Source organism: Tachyglossus aculeatus (assembly GCF_015852505.1).
Source record: "Tachyglossus aculeatus isolate mTacAcu1 chromosome 12 unlocalized genomic scaffold, mTacAcu1.pri SUPER_6_unloc_2, whole genome shotgun sequence".
Taxonomy (NCBI): domain Eukaryota; kingdom Metazoa; phylum Chordata; class Mammalia; order Monotremata; family Tachyglossidae; genus Tachyglossus; species Tachyglossus aculeatus.
In genome coordinates, this window is record NW_024044829.1 from 15,948,832 (window position 1) to 15,967,182 (window position 18,351).

The 18,351-nt window shown below is 44.8% G+C and overlaps 1 pseudogene; it reads right to left on the reverse strand.

The window, feature by feature from the left end:
• Positions 1–16,861: 16,861 nt before the first annotated feature.
• On the reverse strand, positions 16,862–17,840 carry LOC119921420 (annotated as a pseudogene).
• Positions 17,841–18,351: the final 511 nt, after the last annotated feature.

Below are 18,351 nucleotides of genomic sequence, written 5' to 3' on the forward strand. Positions count from 1 at the left end.
AACCCTGGCTCCGCCAATTGTCAGCTGTGTGACTTTGGGCAAGTCACTTAACTTCTCTGTGCCTCAGTTACCTCATCTGTAAAATGGGGACTAAGACTGTGAGCCCCACGTGGGACACCCCGATCCCCTTGTAACCTCCCCAGCGCTTAGAACAGTGCTTTGCACATTGTAAGCGCTTAATAAATGCTATTATTATTATTATTATTATTATTATTATTAACAAGTACCACAAGTATTAATATAACAACACAGGCATGTTTCCAAATCCAGCTTATGTGGTGATAGCAGCAGGCCCCTCCTCACCGGATGTTTTCCCCAAAGTCCTAACCTATAATGCAAACTCACACGCACATACACACACGCACATGCACACATGCACACATATACACGAGAAAGCAGCAGAGATACTCTAACAAGCCAATATTTCACCCCAAAGAAGCAGCATGGTCGGGTGCTGTGGAGAGGGAGGTCTGTCTGCAATAGTGGAGCACCTGTCTTTACTCCCTGGTGGGTATCTCAGATCTCCAGGCAGATCTGGGAAGCACCCTGTCGCTTCCTTCACCCTGCAGCCTCCCTGGTAGAGGTGAAGCTCCTGGCGGACAGGGAACAATGTGTCTCTGGGCTATTCTGTGCTGCCTACGTGCCTAGTTCAGTGGAAATTCGAACCGCCACCACGGTGATTCAAGCACTTATCCTGTTCTACCTATCCCCCATAGCTGACCTCCCTGCCTCCTGTTTCTCCCCATTTCAGTCCTGATTTCACATTACTGCCTAGATTACCTTTCTAAAAAAAGGTTCAGTCCATGTTTCTCCACTCCTCAAAAATCTCCATGCTCACTGTGTTAGAAGGATACAAGTCTGACGCCCCGCAGTAAGACATTTCCTGGGTCTTTGAGTAGAGGGAGAGAATGGAATGGGGCTGGTTGGGACAATTGGGTTGGTCATACTCATCTGTGGGAAGGAAGGGCAACATTAGTTGTTAAAGCTAATAAAGGGGTTGGGTACCTTCTGCAGCTGCAGCCTGGGATTGTTGGAGGGTGAGGAACTTCTGCCATTCCTTGGAATCTTCCAACTTCCTGTCTCTCCCCATTTCAAACTATACGTCACTCTGCTGCCCGTATTTCCTTTCTACAGAAACGTTCTGGGCATGTCACCTCCCTCTTCAAAAATCTTCAATGGTTGCCTATTAACCTCTGTATCAAACAAAAAAACTATTGGCTTCAAAGCATTCCATCACCTTGCCCTCTCCTACCTTATGTCCCTTCTCTCCTTCCATAGCCCATCCCACACACTCCGCTCCTCATTGTGCCTCATTCTCACCTGTCCCACCGTCGACCCCTGGCCCACGTCCTACCTCTGGCCTGGAATGCCCTTCCTCCTCAAATCCATCAAACTAGCTCACTTCCCCCCTTCAAAGCACCTCCTCCAGGAGGCCTTCCCAGACTGATCCCCCCTTTTCCTCTTTCATTCATGCATTCATTCATTCAGTTTTATTTATTGAGCGCTTACTATGTGCAGAGCACTGTACTAAGCGCTTTGGAAGTACTAATCGGCAACATAGAGAGATGGTCCCTACCCAACAATGGGCTCACAATCTAGAAAGGGGAGACAGACAACAAAACAAGTATGCAGGCGTCAATGCCATAAGAATAAATAGAATTATAGCTGAATACATATCAATAATAAAATAGGGTAATAAATATGTACAAATAAAATAGAGCAATAAATACGTACAAATATATACAAGTACCATGGGGAAGGGGAAGAGGGTAGGGTGCGGGGGGAGGGCGGAGATCAATCAATCAATCAATCGTATTTATTGAGCGCTTACTGTGTGCAGAGCACTGTACTAAGAGCTTGGGAAGTACAAGTTGGCAACATATAGAGACGGTCCCTACCCAACAGCGGGCTCACAGTCTAGAAGGGGGAGAGCGATGGGGAGGGGAGGAGGAGGAGGAGAGGAAAAAGAGGGGGCTCAGTCTGGGAAGGCCTCCTGGAGGAAGTGAGCTCTCAGTAGGGCTTTGAAGAGAAGAAGAGAGATAGTTTGGTGGATGCACGGAGGGAGGGCATTCCAGGCCAGAGGAAGGAACTGGGTCAGGGGTCGAAGGCAGGACAGATGAGATGAGGCACAGTGAGGAGGTTAACGTCAGAGGAGTGGAGGGTGCGGGCTGGGCTGTAGAAGGAGAGAAGGAAGGTGAGGTAGGAGAGAGATAGGTTATGGAGAGCATTGAAGCTGAAAGTGATGAGTTTTTTCTTGATTTGAAGGTTGACAGGCAACCACTGGAGATTTTTGCGGAGGGGAGTGACATGCCCAGAGCATTTATGTACAAAAATAATCTGGGCAGCAGTCCTCCCCTCCCCATCACCCCTGCTCCCTTCCTCTGCTCTTCCATCCTCCCCACTGCACAGTATTTGTGTACATATTTAATATTCTATTCATTTTATTAATGATGTGCATATATCCATAATTCTATTTATTTATATTGATGCTATTGATGCCTGTCTACTTGTTTTGTTTTGTTGCCTGTCTCCCCACTTCTAGACTGTGAGCCCGTTTTTGGGTAGGGATTGTCTCTATCTGTTGCCGAATTGTAATAATAATAGTAATGATGGCATTTATTAAGCACTTACTATATGCAAAGCACTGTTCTATGTGCTGGGGAGGTTACAAGGTGATCAAGTTGTCCCACGGGGGGCTCACAGTCTTAATCCCCATTTTACAGATGAGGGAACTGAGGCCCAGAGAAGTTAAGTGACTTGCCCGAAGTCACACAGCTGACAATTGGCAGAGCAGGGATTTGAACCCATGACCTCTGACTCCAAAGCCCGTGTTCTTTCCACTGAGCCATGCTGCTTCTCTACTAATTGTAGTTTCCAGGTACTTAGTACAGTGCTCTGCACACAGTAAGTGCTCAATGAATACGATTGAATGAATGAATGAATACAGTCTCTGCAGGGGGCTCGCTTTCCATGTTCCCCTTTCACTGAACTTAAGTCTAGTGATATTAAAGCTTAGCTTTGAATCAAGGAGGACATAAATTTCAATGTTAACTTTTGTCTATAATAACTACAACCACTATATTACAATTCCATTTAAGAATACATACGTATATAAATATATTCATATTCAATACATGCATTCACACACACACACGTACAGAATCTATTGGTGTTGAAAGTCTTCTAGACTGTGAGTCCATTGTGGGCAGGGTTTGTCTCTGTTTCTGAACTGTACTTTCCAAGTGTTTAGTACAGTGCCCTGCACACAGTAAGAGCTCAATAAATATGATTGAATGAATAAAAAAATCCACCAAGGGCAGATACCTAGTTCACACTGACCTGCCTCGATGCCCAGGCTGGGAATAAGGCCATGCCAGCAATTTCCAGGTGACCTCAGGGGGAGAAGTAGGGGGAGAGAAATCTCCTGTTGCTATGGTAACAACTGTGGCCAGAACAATGGCTATTTGCTCAGACAATTTTCCGTGGGACTGTAACTTTACAGCATTGCTTTTACTCTGAAATTTACCCAATACTTAGCAGAAAACTTGATACAGAATGAGCACTTCCTCTCCCCCAAATCTCCCCTTTATCAACCCAATGATGACCCATTTAACTTCCCCATCACTTCTCTCATCTTTCCCAGCCTTTCTCAAGAGATCTCCTGCATCCTTTTAGAATCTACCCCCTTCCCTGTGCCTCCTATTCCATACTTTCACATCCTGTAAAAATACTTGCTCCCACTCTTCTTTTCTCCCTGACCACCATCTTTCACTGCTCACTCTCCAATGGCTCTATCCTCTCCATTTTCAAACACACCCAACTATCCCCTATGTTTTTAAACAAAAAACCATACCCCAACTACTCTTCTACCTATTGCCCCTCTGCACTCACTTTCTCTTCTCCAAATAATAATAATAATAATGGCATTTGTTAAGTGCTTACTATGTGCCAAGCATTGTTCTAAGTGCTGGGGTAGATACAAGGTAATTAGTTTGTCCCTTGTGGGCCTCACAGTCTTAATTCCCATTTTATAGATGAGGTAACTGAAGCCCAGAGAAGTTAAGTGACTTGCCCAAAGTCACACAGTGGACAAGGGGCAGAGCCAGGATTAGAACCCATGACCTCTGACTCCCAAGCCCATGCTCTTTCCACTATGCGACCCTCTGCAATCTGCTTCCTCCTTGTCCACTCCACTGAAACTGTTGTCTTGAAAGTCACCAGTGACTTTCTCCCTGCAAATCTGATGGATTCATCTCCATTCTAATTCTCCTTGACCACTTAGCTGCCTTTGACCCTAGATACCACCCGCTTCTCCTGGAAACACTAGTCGACCTTGGTTTCTTTGATATAATAATAATAATAATTGTGGTACTTGTTAAGCGCTTACTATGTGCCAAGCACTGTTCTAAGTACTGGCGTAGATACGAGAGAATCAGGTTGTACTACGTGGGGCTCACAGTCTTAATCCCCATTTTACATAGAGAAGTTAAGTGACTTGCCCAAAGTCACACAGCTGATAAGTGGCGGAGCCAGGATTAGAACCCACGACCTCTGACTCCCAAGCCTGTGCTTCTCCCACTCAGCAACACTGCTTCTCCCACTAAGCCATACTGCTTCTCCTGGTTCTCCCATCTGGCTATTGGCTACTCCTTTCTGGTCACTTTCACAGGCTCCTCCTCTCCCTCTTACCCCTAACTGTGGGAAGTCCCTCAGGGCTCAGTTTGGGTCCTCTTCTATTCCCCATTTGCACCCAGCCCCATAGGGAAAATAACTGGCTCCCTCGAGGCTGATTCCTAAATCTCTCTCTCCAATTGGTCATTCATTGATATTTATTGAGCATTTACTGTAGCACCTGGGAGACTACAATATAACAATATAACAGTACAGAGTAACACCTTCCCTGCCTACAGTGAGCTGACAGTATAAAGATGAGCTTACAGTCTAGAGACGAGTTTACTCTCCTACTGTGCAATCTCATTTCCCTCAAGACATCCCAGGATGTTCCATCAATACCTAAAACACAACGTGTCCAAAATTGAACTTCTCATTTTCCCACTCAAACCTTCTCCCCCAGAAACTTGCCCATTACTAGTGACAACCAAACGATACTCTCTGCGTCACAAATCCTATCAGTTCTTCCTTCACAGCCCATCCCACACACTCCGTTCCTCTGCTGCTCCTCACTGTGCCTCATTCTCATGTGCCCCACCGTCGACCCCTGGCCCACGTCCTACCTCTGGCCTGGAATGCCTTTCCTCCTCACATCCATCAAACTAGCTCAAATTCACTCTTTCCTCTCAATCTGCTGATCCAAGCACTTATCCTATCCCTCCTTTCCCTCCTTGCTGAGCTCCATGCCTCCTGTCTCCCCTACTCCATTCCTTATTTCACTCTGCTGCCTGATCATTTAAAAAAAAATAAAGTTCAGCTCACGCTTTCCCATTCCTCAAAAATCTCCAGTGGTTGCCCATCCACCTCCTCATCAAACAGAAACTCCTCCCATAGGCTTTAAGGCACTCAGTTACTTTGTAAATATGTACAAACATATATACAGGTGCTGTGTGGAGGGGAAGGAGGTATGTCCGGGGGAATGGGGATGGGGAGAGATGAAAACATGGCCATTCAAAATGGTTTGGCATTACTTGAATCACTTGATTTTCATCCTCCTTCATCGGCCTCTAAGAGGATCTGACCCAGCCAGCTATGGAGTTGATGTATCGCTGCCCTAAATGAGACCAGATGTCCTGATGAAGGGCAGCGCCTAGAGGAAGGTGTCACATACACCTCCTTTCAGAGGGGACTCCCCTCTTCAGAAAAGGCATCTGAGGGTAAGGGTGGGGGGAAGCATATGATCCCCAGTGGGTGGAAGGCAATGTCTCTGCACCTTTCTTAATCAGAGGGCTCATCTGGGTTTCCGCCGAGTGATCTTTTCTCGAATGGTGCTGCCAAGAGGTGAAAACACTGGGATCACTGATTTACCCCTTTCAGTTTGATTTCAATAAAAGGTTGGATGCCAAGGTTTCCCCACATCCCTGCTAAGGACCTTGTGCTTTTTACCCTCAGGTCTCCGGTTCTACAGTGGGAGTCCTCTTGGTGTTCTACAGTTCTCTTGGGAGTTTCCTTTGTTGCTCCAAGATAAAACAAGGCTGACTTACAGAAGCAGGAGCTGCTGTTGCCGCAGGAGGCAGAGGAAGACCCTGAACCGTTTAATCCACTTCCACAGCTCTCAACCTAGAGGTTAGTTTCCCGGCCAGTTCTGTCTCTGCTCTAAGGAACAGTGACCAACCACCTCTACAGTGGTGAGGGGTCCCAGTTGTTTCCAAGGGATCCACGCTCGGGACCTGCTCCCACCTAATCATCAGTCAAGGCCTGTAGACCAACACAGGCTCACTGTGGCACAAAGGTAACAGGTTGAGGTACTGACCGAACATTTACCGGGTCCTTGAATAGGGGGAGGGAGTGGGGTGGGACTGGTTTGGGACGATTGGGTTGGCCAAACTCATCTGTGGGAAGGAAGGGCAGCATTAGCTGTGAAGCAAATAGAAGGGTGGGTTACCTTCTGCAGCTGCAGCCTGGGGCCATTTGAGAGTGAGAAAGGTCTGCAGTTGCTTGGATTACAGGCTCTTCAGGGTGCTCACCTTCTGCTGAACTTGGTCTTGTGATATTAAAGTTTTGAATCTAGGAGGACATCAATTACAGTGTTAATATTTGGCAACAATACATAGAATTATTAAATATGTAAAAATTCCATTTTAGAATATAGGTATGTAAATATATATTCATATTCAACACACACATTCACATACACACATGCAAGTGTACAGAATACTTGTGTTGAAAGACAAGCTCAGAGCAGTACCTGCTTCTCACTGACCCTCTTCAAAGCCCAGCCTGGGTCTAAGGGCGAGCCAACAATTTCCACAGGACCTCAAAAAGCAGGGGCGGGGGTCAATCATCCATTGCTTTGGTTACAATTGTGGCCAGACGACGATAACTGCTCAGACAATTTTCCTTGGGATTGTAACTTTAGAGCAGACTCTGGGCAATCTGGCTTCCACCCCATCCACTCCACTGAAACTGCTCTCTTGAAAGTCACCAGTGACTTTTTCCTTGCCAAATCTGATGGATTTAACTTCATCCTAATTCTCCTTGACCTCTCAGCTGTCTTAGACCCTAGATACCACCCCCTTCTCCTGGAAACACTAGCTAACCTTGGTTTCCTTGATAAAATCCTCTCCTGATTCTCCCATCTCTCTGGCCACTTTCACAGGCTCCTCTTCTGCCTCTCACCCCTACCTGTGGTGAGTTCCTCATGACTCAGTCAGGGTTTTCTTCAATTCTCCATTCACAACCACCTTATCCCTATCTACCTTACCTTTCTACTTTCCTACTACAACCCAGCCCTCACACTTGGCTCCTCTAATGCTAACCTTCTCACTGTACTTTGGTCTCGTCTATCTTGCCCTTGACCTCTCACCCATGTCCTGCCTCTGGCCTGGAACCACCCTCCCACCCCATATCTGACAGTAACTCTCACCCCATTCAAAGCCTTATTGAAGGCACATCTCTTCCAAGAGGCCTTCCCTGACTAAGCCCTCGCTTCCTCGTCTTCAACATCCTTCTGTGTCACCCTGACTTGCTCCTTTTATTCATTCCCTCTCCCAGTCCCACAGCACTTATGTTCATATTTGTAATTTATTCATTTATATTAACGTCTGTTTATCTAAACTGTTAACTGGTTATGGGCAGGGTACATGCCTGTTATGTTATTATATTGTACTCTCCCAAGGGCTTAGAACAGTGCTCTGCACACAGTAAGCACTCAATGAATAATAATAACAATAATAAAATAATGATGACGATGGTATTTGTTAAGTGCTTACTATGTGCCAGGCACTGTACATAGCACTGAGGTGGGTACAAGCAAATCGAGTTGGACACAGTCCCTGTTCCATGTGGGGCTCACAGTCTCAGTAGGATTGGTGTGATCCTTGACACCACTCTCTCATTCACCGCACACATCCAATCCATCACCAAAACCTGCCGGTCTCACCTCCACAACATCACCAAGATCCACCCCTTCCTCTCCATCCAAAAGGCTACCTTGCTGGTTCAATCTCTCATCCTATTCCCTATCCTATAAGCCTACTTTCTGATCTCCCATCCTCCTGTCTCTCCCCTCCTCAGCCCATACTTCATTCTGCTGCCCGGATTATCTTTCTACAGAAATGTTCTGGGCATGGCACTCCACTCTTCAAAAATCTCCAGTGGTTGCCTGTCAACCTTCGATTCAAGCAAAAACTCATCACTCTCGGCTTCAAGGCTCTCTATCACCTCGCCCCCTCCTACCTCACCTCCTTTCTCTCCTTATACAGCCCAGCTCGCACACTCCACTCCTCTGCCGCTAACCTCCTCACTGTGCCTCATTCTTGCGTGTCCCGCCGTCGACCCCCGGCCCATGTCCTTCCACTGGCCTGGAATGCCCTCCCTCCACACACCCACCAAACTAGCTTTCTTCCTCCCTTCAAAGCCCTACTGAGAGCTCACCTCTGCTAGGAGGCCTTCCTAGACTGAGCCCCCTTTTTCCTCTCTTCCTCCCCTCCCCATCGCCTCCCTCCCCCTGCCCTACCCCCTTTCCCTCCCCACGGCACTTGTATATATTTGTACATATTTATTACTCTATTTTATTTGTACATATTTACTATATTTACTTTATTAATGATGTGTATATAGCTATAATTCTGTTTATTCTGATGGGATTGACACCTGTCTACTTGTTTTGTTTTGTTGTCTGTCTCCCCCTTCTAGACTGTGATTCTGTTGTTGGGAAGGGACCATCTCTATATTTTGCCAATTTTCACTCCCCAAGCGCTTAGTACAGTGCTCTGCACACAGTAAGCGCTCAATAAATATGATTGAATGAATGAATGAATGATTGACTGACTGACTGACTGCTACTGCCGCTGCTGTCACCTTGACTTCCCCTCCCTATGCTAAGTATGAGGACATTCCCAGTAACAGCACGGAAAATCGGCCTGGGTCCCCACTTTGAGGGAGGTAGAACTTGAGCTGCCTACGCCTAAGAGTCCCTGGGGAGGTAAGGCCAGCCCCTCCCTAGGGCCGGAATCCTCCTCTGCCCCGAGTTAGAGCACAAGCTCCTGCTGGTGTGCCCACCGTGCCCAGGCCGGAGGCTTCCCTGGGACACTATGGTTCTGCTTCTCCTCCCTCCACCTCCCCAATTAGCACAGGTAGGACTTACTGTCCCTATAAAGGGCACATTTAAAATTTTGGGGCTCTCTATGCCTCTCTGGAGGCACTGGCTTTATCTCAGGGGAGAACCTATCTGGTCCCTACCCTGACCCTAACCTGTTCTGACCCTGACCTTTGAATTCTGGAAGGGTCAGGACATCTCTGCTTGATCTTACATGTCTGAACAAACCAGGATTCTTGAACCTAAAGCCATCAGAGAGATGAAAACATGGCCACTCAAAATGGTTTGGCATTACTTGAACCACTTGATTTTCATCCTCTAAGAGGATCTGAGCCAGCCAGCTATGGAGTTGATAAATCGTGATATATCGCTGCCATAAATGAGTCCAGAAGGCCTGATGAAGGGCAGCTCCTAGAGGAAGGTGTCACTTCCACCTCCTTTCAGAGGGGACTCCCCTCTTCAGAAAAGGCATCTGAGGGCAAGGTGGGAGGGGAGGGGAAGAAGATGGTCCCCAGTAGGTGGAAGGCAATGTCGCTGCACCTTTCTTTATCAGAGGGCTCATCTGGCTTTACTTGGAGTGATCTTTTCTTGAATGGTGCTGCCAAGAGGTGAAAACACTTGGATCACTGATTTACCCCTTTCAGTTTGATTTCAATAAAAGGTTGGATGCCAAGGTTTCCCCACAACCCTGCTAAGCACGCTGTGCTTTTTACCCTCAGGTCTCCAGTTCCACAGGGGGAGTCCTCTTGGTGTTCTACAGTTCTCTTGGGAGTTTCCTTTGTTGCTCCAAGATAAAACAAGGCTGACTTGCAGCAGCAGGAGCTGCAGTTACTGCAGGAGACAGAGGAGGACCCCGAGCCATTTAATTCACTTCCACAGCTCTCAATCATGAGGTTAGTTTCTCAGCCAGTCCTGCCTCTGCTCTCTAAGGGACAGTGATCAACCACCTCTACAATGGTGAGGGGTCCCAGTTGTTTCCAGGGGATCCACCCTCGGGACCTGCTCCCACCTAATCATCAGCCAAGGCCTGTAGACCAACCCAGGCTCACTGTGGCACAAAGGTAACAGGTTGAGGTACCGGCCAGACATTTCCTGGGTCTTTGAGTAGGGGGAGGGAGTGAAATGGAGCTGGTTTGGGACGATTGGGTTGGCCAAACTCATCTGTGGGAAGGAAGGGCAGCATTAGCTGCATTAACATATCTATTCTATTTATTTTATTTTGTTAGTATGTTTGGTTTTGTTCTCTGTCTCCCCCTTTTAGACTGTGAGCCCACTGTTGGGTAGGGACTGTCTCTATATGTTGCCAATTTGTACTTCCCAAGCGCTTAGTACAGTGCTCTGCACATAGTAAGCGCTCAATAAATACGATTGATTGATTGATTGATTAGCTGTGAAGCAAATAGACGGATGGGCTACCTTCTGCAGCTGCAACCTGGGGCCATTTGAGAGTGAGGAAGTTCTGCAGTTGCTTGTATTACAGACTCTTCTGGTTGTTCGCCTTCAGCTGAACTTGGTCTTGTGATAGTAAAGCTTAGCTTTGAATCTAGGAAGACATCAGTTACAATGTTAATATTTAGCTACAAGAAATAGAACTATTAAATATGTAACAATGCCATTTCAGAATATATGAATATATGTATATATTTTCATATACAATGCACACATTCATACACACACTTGCAAGTGTACAGAATATGCTGCTGTTGAAAGACACTTAGACCAGGTACATGGTTCACACTGACCCCCTTCAATGTCCAGGCTGGGAATAAGGGTGAGCCGGTAATTTTCAGGGGACCTCAAATGGGGGAAATCACCCGTTGCTATGACAACCACTGTGACCAGAACAATGGCTATTTGCTCAGACAAATTTCCTTGGGACTGTAACCTTAGAGCATTGTGTATACTCTGCAGTTTACCTAGCTTGTATTTTTGAATTTCTGAGAATCATCAAGCCTTCTAAATTGAGGCCCAAAAGAAGGAAATGTGAGCCTCAGCCCCTCACCCCATCTTTTTCTCTCCTGTCACAGGAGAAGTAGAAATAATTTTCTTTCCTGGGAAACCAAACCTCCAGAGAGGAATTCAAAAGTGTTTGCTACTATTTCCTCAACTAAATTTGAGCATGTTCTCTTGAATTTGGAATGCTAAGCAGGGGAAAAGAAAACGAACTTTAGAAAATTATTGAACTCAATTTGAAAAAGTGCTGGAAAATTAGTGTCCTGGATGAGAACCTAAGATGCCCTGGCAATATAAGAGCGGGGATCTTCAAATTACAGTTCTACCTATTTAGAGAGAACCCCAGAGAAGGGAGAAATAGGCTAAATTTCACGGTGACATAAAACTACAGGAGGCAAATCTGAAGAAGAGAAGCCAATCAAATGGGCCCAGGGAGATATATAAAAGAGGATAAAGACTAAACATTATTCAATTTTTACATTTCTCCTTTCCCATGTGTACAATCTTCACAACTCTCAAACAGAAGTTTAAGTTCTGAGATCTTAGAACGGTTTGATACCTCGATTCTCCCCGACTTTAAGGTGGCTCATTGGAATGAGGTAGGATGCAACACCTGAAAGAGTTTACAACTTCAGAGAGGTAGCATAGTCTACTGAAAAGAGCAAAGGCCTCAGAGTCAGAGGACTGGTGTCCTAATCCCAGCTCTGCCACCTGTCTGTTGTGTGACCTTGGGCAAGTCAGCATGGCATAGTAGATAGAGCACAGGCCTGAAAGTCAGACAATCATGGGTTCTAATCCTGGATCACCCACTTGTCAGCCATGTGACCTTGGGAAAGTCACTTCACTGCGCCTCAGTTACATTACCTTAAAAATGGGGATTGTTACTGTGAGCCCCACATGGGACAGAGACTGTGTCCAACATGATTTCCTTGTATCCACCCCAGCCTTTAGTACAGCGGCTGGCTCATTTTAAGCACTTAACAAATGGCATTATTATTATTATTATTATTATTATTGTTATTATTATTATTATTTCACTTATTTGTATGTACCTCATCTATAATATAGGGATAAAGACTATAAGCCCCAAGTGACATATGGATTATGTCCAGACTGATTAGTTTGTATCTACCCCAGTGCTTAGTATGTTCTCTGGCAAATAATAAGCACTTAACAAATACTATAAAGAAAGCAAACAAACCCAAAAGGTTCTGCCTGGGCCACGTGACTGAGCTGGATGTTATTGCTTTCAAAACAGAGGAGGACCTAGCTCAATGTATTGGAATCCAAGGGAGTCTCACAGAACATTGGCAGGCACACCAAACATTCCTCTTTATATAATTAAATGGTTTAGAAACATGAATCTAGAAACTGGCATAGATAATGATCTGTCTCCCCTCTCAGGATTGCACCTGGAGAGTTTCCAGTGCTCTACTAATCTTGGCTATGGAAGGGAGGGTCAAGCAGAGGCCTACCCATTCCATTCCTAGCTTGGGCAGTGGCTAGTGAGTGGAAGACAATTTACTACAAGTCAAAACTCATATGTGCTGGTCAGCAACAGCATGGAAAGAGTTGAGGGTGGAGATTCAAGGAAGGAAGCAATGGTAAACCGCTTCCATATTTTTACCAAGAAAGCTCTATGGATATACTACCACAATGATTGCAGATGGAGGTGGGGCATTCTGGGAGAGAAGCAGCATGGCTCAGAGGAGAGAGCACGTGCTTGGGGGTCAGAGGTCGTGGGTCTAATCCCAGCTCTGCCAAGTCACCTCTGTGACTTTGGACGTCACTTGCTGTGCCTCAGTTATCTCATCTGTAAAATGGGGATTAAGATTGTGAGCCCCAGGTGGGACAACCTGGTCACCTTGTATCCACCCAGTGCTTAGAACAATGCTTTGCACGCAGTAAGTGCTTAACAAATTCCATTCTTATTCTTATTATCATCATCATCATTATTATTATTGTTATTATTATAAGTCCATGGAGGCTCTGTGGGTCGGAGATTACTCGACAGCATAAGATAGACAAAAAACTGTCTGCTAGGCATGCTTCAAAGCATTTAGCATACCTGATGCTTTAAAAAATGATGTTTTTGTCACATTTTTAGGAGATATAGTCATGCTTCTACAAGACAATACATACGTTCACACCCATGGTGAACTCATTCGCTCCCACGGCTTCAACTATCATCTCTATGCTGATGATACCCAAATCTACATCTCTGCCCCTGCTCTCTCTCCCTCCCTCCAGGCTCGTGTCTCCTCCTGCCTTCAGGACATCTCCATCTGGATGTCTGCCCGCCATCTAAAACTCTGTATGTCCAAGACTGATCTCCTTATCTTCCCTCCCAAACCCTGCCCTCTCCTTGACTTTCACGTCACTGTAGATAGCACTACCATCTTTCCCATCTCACAAGCCCACAACATCGGTGTCATCCTCGACTCCGTTCTCTCGTTCACCCAACACATACAATCTGTCACTAAAACCTGCTGCTCTCACCTCCACATCATCGCCAAGATCCGCCCTTTCCTCTCCATCCAAACCGCTATCTTGTTGGTTCAATCCTTCATCCTATCCCGACTGGATTACTGCATCAGCCTCCTACCTGATTTTACATCCTCCTGTCTCTCCCCACTACAGTCTATACTTCACTCTGGTGTCCGGATCATCTTTGTGCAGAAATGCTCGGGGCATGTTACTCCCCACCTCAAAAATCTCCAGTGGTTGCCTGTCAACCTATGAATCAAGCAAAAACTCCTCCCTCTCGGCTTCAAGGCTTTCCATCACCTCACCCCCTCCTACCTCACCTCCCTTCCCTCCTTCTACAGCCCAGCCCACACCCTTCACTCCTCTGCCGCTAACGTCCTCACTGTACCTCGTTCTCACCTGTCCCACCATTGACGCCTGGCCCCCGTCCCTCCCCTGGCATGGAATGCCCTCCCTCCATGCATCAGCCAAGCTAGCTCTCTTCCTCCCTTCAAAGCCCTACTGAGAGCTCACCTCCTCCAGGAGGTCTTACCAGACTGAGCCCCCTTTTTTCTCTCCTCCTCCCCATTCCCCCTGCCCTACCCCCTTCCCCTCACCACAGCACTTGTATATATATTTGTACAGTTTTATTACTCTATTTATTTTTCTTGCACGTATTTACTATTCTATTTATTTTGTTAATGATGTGCATACAGCTTTAATTCTATTTGTTCTGACGATTTTGACACCGGTCTACATGTTTTGTTATGTTGTCTTCTAGACTGTGAGCCCATTGTTGTGCAGGGACTGCCTCTATATGTTGCCAACTTGTATTTCACAAGCGCTTAGTACAGTACTCTGCACTGTAAGTGCTCAAAAAATATGATTGAATAAATTAATGAATAGTAACATTAAGGACTTGCTCCATATAATATTTTCCAATATTATTAATAATAATGATAATAATAATGATGATGATTTCTGTTAAGCACTTACTATGTGTCAAGCACTGTTCATTCATTCATTCATTTAATCATATTTATTGAGCGCTTACTGTGTGCAGAGCACTGTACTAAGCGCTTGGGAAGTACAAGTTGGCAACATGTAGAGACGTTCCCTACCCAACAGTGGGCTCACAGTCTAGAAGGGGGAGACAGAGAACAAAACAAAACATATTAACAAAATAAAATAAGTAGAATAAAAATATACAAGTAAAATAAATAGAGTAATAAATGCGTACAAACATATATACATATATACAGGTGCTGTGGGGAAGAGAAGGAGGTAAAGTGGGGGAATGGAGAGGGGGAGAAAGGGGATAGGAAGGAGGGGGCTCTGTCTGGGAAGGCCTCTTGGAGGAGGTGAGCTACCAGTAGGGCCTTGAAGGGAGGAAGAGAGCTAGCTTGGCGGATGTGGGCAGGGGGGGCATTCCAGGCCAGGGGGATGACTTGGACCAGGGACCGACGGCGGGACAGGGGAGAATGAGGCACAGTGAGGAGATTGGCGGCAGAGGAGCAGAGGGTGCGGGCTGGGCTGTAGAAGGAGAGAAGGGAGGTGAGGTAGGAGGGGGCGAGGTGATGGAGAGCCTTGAAGCCGAGGGTGAGGAGTTTCTGCCTGATGCGTAGGTTGATTGGTAGCCACTGGAGATTTTTGAGGATTTTTTTCTAAGCGCCAGTTTAGATTCAATCTAATCCGGTTGGACACAGTCTCTGTCCCACATAGGGCTCACAGTCTTAAATCCTTATTTTTACTGTTGGGGTACTGAGGCCTAGGGAAATGAAGTGACTTGTCCAAGCTGACACAGCAGACAAGTGGCAGAGTCAGGATTAGAATTTAGGTCCTTCTGACTTCCATGTCTGTGCTCTATCCACTAGGCTAAATGAATTGAACACTACATTAAAAAGGCTGTTACCAAAAACTGTAATATGGTAATTTATTCCCAGTGGATTTGCTAATTAAATCAAATAGCTGTCGTTCTAATTCTGATACAAAGGGGTATAATAAGCCATCAAAAGTACGGAAAATAAAATTAGGTGTCAAAAAATTAGATGATAAAAAATTCAATGTGGTAATTTCAATTGTCGCCAAAACCAATCCAATTATCACTTTCTCTCTGACTCAGATTTTCTTTCCTACCTTTTTCTCCCCCTCTCCCTAACTTTGGATCATTGGCCTGTGAATATGAGACTGCAACTGTTCAGGTAGATCTAAACTATTGGTTTAAGACTCTAGAAACTTTAGTTCTGTCTACAAGGTTCAACTCCTGCAACCAGCCACTTGATGCTTGAAATGTTTGTGAGGATTTGGATCCCAAATTGATTTTTCTTCTGAAAAAAATCCTTTAAGAAATTATGTCAGCCCTAAGCAGACTTGGCAATCAAATAATCATATTTGGTTAATTGGATTAAATCATGAGTGTAAATATGTACATATTTATTATTCTACTTATTTTATTAATGATGTTTATATATCTATAATTCTATTTATTTATATTGCTTTTGAGGCTTGTCTACTCCTTTTGTTTTTTTTTGTTGTCCATCTGCCCCGTTCTAGACTGTGAGCCCGTTGTTGAGTAAGGATTGTCTCTGTTGCCGAATTGTACTTTCCAAGTGCTTAGTACAGTGCTCTGCACACAGTAAGCACTCAATAAATATGATTGAATGAATGAATGAAATATGATTGAATGAATGAATGAAAGTAAAAAGAAAGTTATGCAAAATATGAGAAGCCAATTTGAGCCACACTCAGTGTACTTTATTACTTATTTACTCTTAGGCTCCTTAGTCAATTAATGATTACATTTCATTTCTGTTTACTTGTATTGATGTCTGTCTCCCCACCCTGTCCCCAAGACTGTGAGCTCCTTGTGGGCAGGGATTGTCTCTCTTTAATACTGTATAGCACTTTCCCAAGCTCTTATTACAGTGCTCTGCACAAATTAAGTGCTCAACAAATACGATTGAAAGAATGAATTTAATTGAGGAGCAAATAGAAGTAAAAGCAAGTTCCCACACACTGGATATCTGACCCCTTCTGCATGTGAAATAGGAAAATATTCCTGTTTTGACACGATGTCACTCTGGATGGAAAAGAGTGAATATCGAGGGCATATTTGTATTATCTTTGGGTTATTGAAATAACCAGAAGGTGGCTTCCTAGGGACCAGGAATAGAGTTTCCTGGAAGCCACACATAACCATCTAGCCAAAACGGCTTCCTAGTTCAATTGACTTTAGAGTAACTGTGACAGAAACTTTTTCAGGGCAACAGTCATCTCCTTGTTTCTCAGATTGTATATCATGGGGTCAAACATTGGTGTTTCAATGGCATAGAGCAAAGACAGAAATTTATCCACATCTGCTGAGTGGCTTTACTTGGGCCATAGATACATGATGATAACAGATCCAAAGAACGAGGTGACAACTATGAGTTGGGAAGAACAGGTGGAGAAGGCTTTGTGCTTCCCCATGCCTGAAGGTAACTTCAGGATGTTGGAAATAATTTTGAAATAGGACACGAGTATCAAGAGAAATGGGGCTGTCACAAACAGCAGAGCTACAGCATAGACTGAGAGTTCATTCACACCTGTGTCTCCACAGGCCAATTGAAGTATTGGTGGGATATCAAAGAAAAAATTGTTCAGCTTGTTGGAATCACAGAAGGGCAGGGAGAATATCTGATATGTCTGCCCTATCTGGACTGGAATGCCACCTATCTAGGAACCAGCTGCCATCTGGAGACATGTCTTGTCATCCATGATGATTGAAAACCACAGGGGGTTACAGATGGCCATATAATAATCATAGGCCATCACAGCCAGGAGGAAGCATTCCATGGTTCCAAACATAAGAAACAAATACATTTGGGCGGCACAGGCTGAGAAAGGAATTGTTATACTTTGTGTACAAAGGTTAGCCAGCATTCTGGGGAGAGTCACAGAGGTGTAACCCACTTCTAAGAAGGAAAAATTCCTAAGGAAAAAATACATAGCAGTATGGAGAGCTCGATCGGTTTTTGTTATTAAAATGATTAAACTATTTCCCATCAGGATCATCATGTAAATGATTAAGAATGTTGCAAAAAGAAAACTGCAGTTTGGGAGCATTGGAGAATCTTATCAGAACAAACTCTGTCATGGTGGTGTGATTTTGACTTGTAAGTTTCATCTCTAGAAATAGCAATGTCAAAGAATGCAAGTCAGGACAAGGCATCATGCACTGATCCTCAATAGAAGAGCAAACAAAATCAACCAATCAATGGGATTTATTGAGTGCTTATTATATGCAGAGCACTGTACTAATCACTTGGGAGAGTACAATACAACAGAATCAGTGGACACATTCCCTGTCCATAATGAACTTACAGTCTTGAAGGAGAGACAGATATCAATGTGAGTAAATAATTTATAATACACAAGTTAAAGATATGTACATAAGTGTTATTGGTTTGGGGTGAGGTGATAATGAAATATCCCAAAGTCACAGATCCAAGTCCATAGACATAAATAACAGGAATTAAAATAAAATGCGTATGAAAGGAGATGGGATTAATTCCATTAGGTTAAAGGATTTTATGGGAGGGTAGGATTTTTGGAGTATGGCTTTTTTCTCCCTTGTTGCCTGGGTGAGAACTAGGCTGTAAGCCTCCTTTTGAGTGTGAAAGTGAAGATAGACCTAACATAACCCAGCAGTCCCTTTCTTCAGGTTTTCTGGTTAATTTTCC